Source organism: Papio anubis, chromosome X (assembly GCF_008728515.1).
Source record: "Papio anubis isolate 15944 chromosome X, Panubis1.0, whole genome shotgun sequence".
NCBI classification, from domain to species: domain Eukaryota; kingdom Metazoa; phylum Chordata; class Mammalia; order Primates; family Cercopithecidae; genus Papio; species Papio anubis.
Window position 1 is genome coordinate 142,526,848 of NC_044996.1, and position 7,528 is coordinate 142,534,375.

Here is a 7,528-nt window from a genome sequence, read left to right on the forward strand (position 1 = left end):
ACAAGTATACATATGTAACAAACCTGCACGTTATGCACATGTACCCTACAACTTAAAGTATAATAATAATAAATAAATTTTTTAAAAAAATTTAACTGACATAGTATAATGTATGGGGTACATAGTGATGTTTTGATACATATGATGTTTACTGATCAGATTATGGTAATTAGCATATTTATCATCTTAAACATATGTCATTTCTTTGTGTGGGGAACATTCACTTCTCTCTAGCTATAGGAAAATATAAATTTTATTACTATGGTCATTCTACAGGGATATAGAACACTAGAACTTATTCTTTCTGTCTAGCAGCAATTTTGTATCCTTTATCTCCTGAGCTGCCCAGCCTTAGTTTACAGAGCAGTAAGAATTAATCTACATAGCAAGCCTTAAATATAGTAAATACGTAAGAAGGCATTAATATTGTTCTAAATATTACAAATACCTTGTTCACAGTTATCATTTTTCTTTTTTATGAAACTGCATTTTTGGAATGTACAGTAATGTTAAATTGTTTAAAGAAACTATCGAAAGGAGAGAAAACCAAACCCTGCATGTTCTCACTCATAGGTGGGAATTGAAGGAGGACACTTGGACACAGGATAGGGAACATCACACACTGGAGCCTGTTGTGGGATGCGAGGAGAGGGGAGGGATAGCATTAAGAGATATACCTAATGTAAATGATGAGTTGATGGGTGCAGCACACCAACATGGCCCATGTATACATATGTAACAAACCTGCACGTTGTGCACATGTACCCTAGAACTTAAAGTATAATAATAATACAAAATAAAAAATTATTTGTGGCTGTATTTTTCATTTTTCCTTTGTTACTCATGCTTCTTTGTGTTTAGAAATTCACTCTTTTTTCTAACATGAGATATTGCCCACAAGCGTTTATAATATTTTTCATCTTTAATTATCAGAATTTGGCCAGGTGCAATGCCTCACACCTGTAATCCTGGCAGCTGGGGAGGCTAAGATGGAAGGATTGCTTGAGACCAAGAGTTCAGACAAGACTGGATGGTGACCATCTCTACAATTTCTTTTTTAATTAGGTGGGTATGGTGGCCTATGCCTGTAGTCCCTGCTACTTGGGAAACAAAGGCAGCAGAATTGCTTGAGTCCAGAAGCTGGAGCCTGCATTGAGATGATTGTGCCACTGTACTCTAGCATGGGTGGTAAAGCAAGACCTTGCCTCTAAAACATATATATATATATATATATTTTATATATATATATATATAAACTTAAAGCATTTGGAACTCACTGGAGTATATGGTGTGAAATCAAGATCTAACTTTGTTTTACCTGAATATTAAACCAATTATTCTAACATTATGTATTAATTTGTTCTCATGCTGCTATGAAGAAATACCCAAGACTGGATAATTTATAAAGAAAAGAGGTTTAATTGACTCACAATTCCGCATGGCTGGGAAGATCTCAGGAAATTTACAATCATGGTGGAAGGCACATCTTCACACGGCGGGAGGAGAGAGAATGAGAGCCGAGCAAAGGGGGAAAAACTCCTTATAAGACCATCACCCCCAGTGAATCAGTTGCCTCCCACTAAGTCCTTCCCATGATATGTGGGGATTATGAGAACTGCAATTCAAGATGAGATTTAGGTGGGGACACAGCCAAACCATATCACACCATGTAGTAAGTGATTTATTATTTTCTCAGTGACCATAAATGTCATTCATATTAAAAACCCATGGGAGTTTCTGTTTTCTGCTTTATTGTAGGGTGTCTTACAACATATTTTAATATGAAAACCCATGCTTTCTTATATTTTCCATGTTGTTATATGTGTTCATACTAATTTTTGTCTAAATATTTATCACCAAAAGTCATTGAAATTTTAACTGAATTTCTTTTAAAAGATAAATCAAATTTTTAGTATGTGTTCTTTATAACATTGTGTTTTCCCATGCAAGGACATATATATTTCCAGGTTTTCAGCGTCTTTGTAGAAGCCTTGAATACTTTTGCTAAACTTTCTCGGGAAGGTCTTGTTTATTCGCATCATTTGCAGCTGAGCTACTTAATTGATCATATTGCTTGTAATGAAGTATAGCTTTCTCTCTCTTCCCGTCGTTATATCTGTGGCTTCTTTTTCTTGTTTTATTCTACCGACCACTTTCCAAAGCCATGGTTGGCAAAGTTTCTGATTCTTAGAGAAGAAAACTGTCCCTAGAACAGCCTTTTGTAAGTAATGCTCAGAACTCTGGTTCTGATTTTAGCAGATTGTCTAAAAAATAAAACAACAAGGACTTCTGTGTTGAAGAAAATGTGCAACCTGTAGCCAAAAGAAAATGTTCATCTCCTTTAAGAAGAATCTTCCCAAGTCTAGATTACTAAGTGTACTCTGTTTTTGAGAAAGGTTGTTGAAATTGAACAAGGGCATCCTCACACCTTTATGCATGAGCGGTGCTCTGGAATGGGCTCATTCTGACTTTTAGGAGCTAACCATGAAACATCCAGGAATTGTGTGAGCCATCTGTCCAACCGTTTGTAGCTCGAAATGAACCATAGTGGGAGAATTTACACCATGGGAATTGGCAAACACCATTAATAGGTGTGTGTGTATTTTGAGAGCTGGTTTGCTTAGCACACTACCTATTATACAGATAATCTCATCCATGCCTTTATTTAATAAGGGGCATATTCTATATGCCAAACAACTTAAAAAGACTTTAATAAAAATTTCAATAATGAAGGGAAAGTTTCAATGAATAATTACACCAATAATCAATTGACAATACAGTTATGATCAGTACTATAAATGTCAGATGCTATCAGAATTTATAAAACAGATGCGTGGCCCAGGGAAATGACATGTCGACTTTGACCATGCCACTTTGCAGGACTCCTGGTCTATCTCGTAAATACATAAAGAGTTGTTTCCTAATTGGATTTACCTGCATCACATTTACGGAAAGTATATTTTATTTTAACAGCTTACCACACTTAACAGAACTCACCTCTGTGGGTATGTCCAGGCCTCAGGATTGAGTAGTAAAAGACTGATGGGAGGGAGATCTGAGATGAAAAGAACAAGATAGAGCATTGAGAGTAGAATATGCAGGAGAGTCTCTGCCATCTCTTCTGGAAGGTTTGCCATTTCAAGACTTCCCAGGTTTCTCACAAATAAAGTGACCACCAAGTCTGGCAGTTCGGTGTTCAGATACATAATTCTCTCTGTGCAGCAGACTGCTCCCCAGAAAATAAAAAGAATGAATTCCATTGTGTATGTGGACCACATTTGCTTTGCCCAATCTGTCATTGATGGGCATTTAGGTTGATTCCATGACTTTGCTATTATAAATAGTGCTGCAGTGAACATTCACATGCATGTGTCTTTATGGAAAAATCATTTATATTCCTCTGAGTATATATGCAGTAATGGGATTGCTGGGTTGAAGGGTATTTCTGCTTACTATGCAGCCATAAAAAAGAATGAGATCATGTCTTTTCCAGGAACATGGATGGAGCTGGAGGCTGTTATCCTTAGCAAACTAACACAGGAACAGAAAACCAAATACTGCATGTTCTCACTTACAAGTAGGAGGTAATTGATAAGAAATTATGAACACAAGGAAGGAAACAACAGACACTGGGGTCTACTTGAGCAGGAAGCGTAGGAGGAAGGACATGAGAGAGAGAGAGGGGGAGGGACAGGAGTAGAAAAGATAACTCTTGGGTACTGGGTTTAATATGTGAGTAATGAAATAATCTGCACAACATGCCCCCATGACACAAGTTTACCATTGCAACAAACCTTCACAGGTACCCTCAAACTTAAAATAAAAGTTAAAAAAAAACTAATAAATTTCACATAGTTCGAAAAGAAATGAAATAAAAGTATAACTTGGAGTAATTCATATTCTCTAACTTCCCACCCAAATTCTACATACATTTAAGTAGGTTCTACCACATTTAAGTAGGTTCTTGGAATTTTTCACCCTCCATGATTGCCTTTTTGTTTTAAGTTTGTCAATAACCCAAACTGCCAACATGTTTACTTGACCAAACATTCTTTATGTTACCTTTATGCAACAGAAGCACCATTTTTCTATTGTATTTGCTGTTAAGATAGCTGATGAAATATAAGTATAACTCGTTTATGAATGAGCTGTTTTTTAATTGAACTCAAACTTCAGTTCTTAGCAACAGAATTCCAAGTGTAGTTAACCTTGGATGACAGTGTGAACAAAAAAAGGATGTGATAGTTCAATGTTGTTGCATATATTTTAGTTTCAGTCATTTACACTTTTCCATATTGAGTGAATACACGCCATTGAACCTGATTCACCATTTGGTGGAAGAAATGAGACAGACACCCCAATGAGGGTTGACAGGCTAGATGACCTCCTATACGCTCATTAGCAGATATAGATGAAGGGACTGCAAAGTGAATAAATTTGGGTTAGAAATGGGGTCTCAGTAAAAACTCACTCAATGATGGTTTTAGTTTGTACAAGACCCTTTAGCAGAGAATTGTCAGCTTGAGCCAGACCCAGGGACATGGTTCTTTAGGGTGACTTTGGGAAAGAATGAGTGGTTCAGTTTGGCTTAAAGGTGGGTTATATAGGGCTTTGGGTAGAAGAAAATTCTGGAAGTACTGTGCTGCATTTCATTTTTTATTTTACTTATTTATTTTTAGAGACAGGTTCTTGCTTTCAATCAGGCTGGAGTGCAGTGGCTTGATCATAGCTTACCACAGCCTTGATCTCCTTGGCTTTAGTGATCCTCCAATCTCAGCCTCCCAAGTATCTGGGACTACAGGTGCACACCACCATGCTTGGCCAATTTTTTAAAATTTCTGTAGAGGCAGGGTTTTACTATGTTGCCCATGCTGGTCTCAAACTCCTGGCCTGAAGTGATCCTCCCACCTTGGCTTCCCAAAGTGCTGATATTATAGCTATCAGCCACTATTCCCAGCCCCTGTACTGTATTTTAAAATAGGTTCCATACTGGAATGAATTGGATAAATATGGAATGGTTGCGGAGATTTTGTTTCGTTAAGCAAGATACTATGGAGTATGTAATCAGTAAGAAATTTAAAAAAATTAAAATGGGCACAGCAACTTAGATTGATCTGCATTAGGAAAAATTAATTGGCCTCCTTGTAAAAAATAGACGGCAATTGTCAAATCGGTGAGAATTTTCAGGAAAATTAATAGGGGATTGCGTTGGATTGATTTCCATTAGGCAAAATTAATTTGCCTCCTGATCAAAATTAGTTAGGAGGTGATTATCATGATTTAGACAAGGATTACTAAAAGTTTTATATAAAGTGGTTCTAGAGAAAACAGAAATTAGGAAAAATACTTGCAAAATAGGAGAGAGTTTCTCTAGAATTTGATGATTGTCTACCTGTAAAAGAGGGAATATCAGTATCAAAAAATATTTGAACCTGAGTGACTATGAGTAACATGTCTCATTCAGCCAGGGTGGGGAGGTTAAAAGCGGAACTGTTTTTCTAGATAATGATTTGAAGATATCATACAAATAGTTAAAAATAACGACAGATATCCATTCAATATCAGTAGATTCAGAAACAATCACATTAAGATGTTTTTTCTTTTCCATTATTTTAAAGTTCAGTTTCTTTGACTGTTCAATATTTTTTTGTATGTTCGAAGCCAAAGACACAAAGATAAGAAAGCTTAGACTATGAGGACAAAAATGAAACTGTAGCCGGGTACAAAAAGGATTTGGAGACACAGAGCAAACTGTTGAAGGAAGTACACTGGGAATTTTTATTTGGGTTCTGAGATCCAGTTATTATAATCCAGTGTGTGCACTGGTTGCAGACTGCTGAAAGGTTTATTAGCTTCCTATAAAATCTTTCTTAATTAGCCCAAACTGAAACAATGCAGCTTCAAACAAGAAAATCTGCCTTTGTCAAAAAGTGCACTCAAATCAGCTTAGAGAACCACAGGCCAGAGAACAGTCCCAGCTGGCCTGCAAAACTGCATCCTTTACTGCTGAGACCCCACTGTGATTCATGGCCCATGGGGGTCATCCAGCAGGAATTGGGGGCACCGCAGCCCACTGGAAGGAAAGCCCAGAAATAATGGCTCCCTGCAGGTATTCACAACAAAGACTCATAGAGGTATGGAGACAACCTCAGGGTGCAGCTTTTACTGAGTCCATGGACATGACTCAGACTCTGCTTCTTCTGCTGTGAGCCACAAAATTAGCACAAGAAAAATTAAGAAGGGTTAAAAAAAATCACGTTTGCTTTTCAAGAGAGGGGAGACTCAATGTGTTCAGTTTTCATCATCACAAATGGTATATGTTCAATGAGATGAAGGAAATTCTCATTAGTTGAAAGGTTTAATTGATCTTGGTGCAGCCCTTATGCCCACAAAACAACTGCCCACTGCCAGTTAATTTGCCAGGATAAATAAAGCAAGCTGGACCCGTTCGGGCTTGGTGCATGGCTTCAGTGTTAAGGGTGGAGCCCACAAAAGCTTGCACTTCTCCCAAATCTCTTTAAAGCTCTTTCCACATGCCTATAGAATGAATCACGTTGGAGCTGAAATCTCTAGTAAGTGCACTAGTAAAGTAAGAGGTCGAGATGAATTATATATTTGTATGCAGTTGCAGTCCATCAGATTTTTTATTTTATTTTTCGGTAACTGTAACCATGGGAGCACAAAGGAAGGTCAGGCAGAACAAGAAGTACTGCCGTAAGATTTGAAAAACCCTTCATGATAATTTTCTCATTTTATTAGAAGATGTGTAATGACAGAAGCCACGTAGACCAAGGATACTAAAAGATTTAACAAAAGTCATGCAACAACACATGACCAGATGAAGCCTGGATAAGAAAACATTCAGACAGACAGAAGGGAATCCTATGATGGAAGTGATAAGAGAGCATTATTAAGGCAAAAAAAAGTCAAAATAATATATATAAACACTTACTGATATTGTTGCAGTGTACAGTGTTGATGTCAAAGAAATGTTCGACAACCACATTAAAAAATGGGCAAACAGCCAGGCACAGTGGCTCACACCTGTAATCCCAGCACTTTGAGAGACTGAGGCAGGCAGATCACTTGAGGCCAGCAGTTTGAGACCAGCCTGGCTAACATGGCGAGACCTGTCTCTATTAAAAATACAAAAATTAGCCAAGTGTGGTGACACATGCCTGTAGTCCCAGCTACATGGGAGGCTAAGGCAGGAGAATTGCTTGAATCCAGGAGGTAGAGGTTGCAGTGAGCTAAGATCATGCCTCTGCACTCGAGAATGGGTAACAGAGCAAGATACTATTTCCGAAAAAAAGAGAAAAGAAAGAAAAAAAAGAAAGAATGGGCAAAGGATATGGACAGACACATCTAAAACAAAGACATACACATAGCCAACAAACATGAAAAAATACTTCATATTACTAATGATCAGAGAAATGCAAATTAAAATCACAATGGAATTCCATCTCACACCAGAATGGCTATGATTAAAAAGTCAAAAACAACAGATGCTCCCAAGATTGCAGAGAAA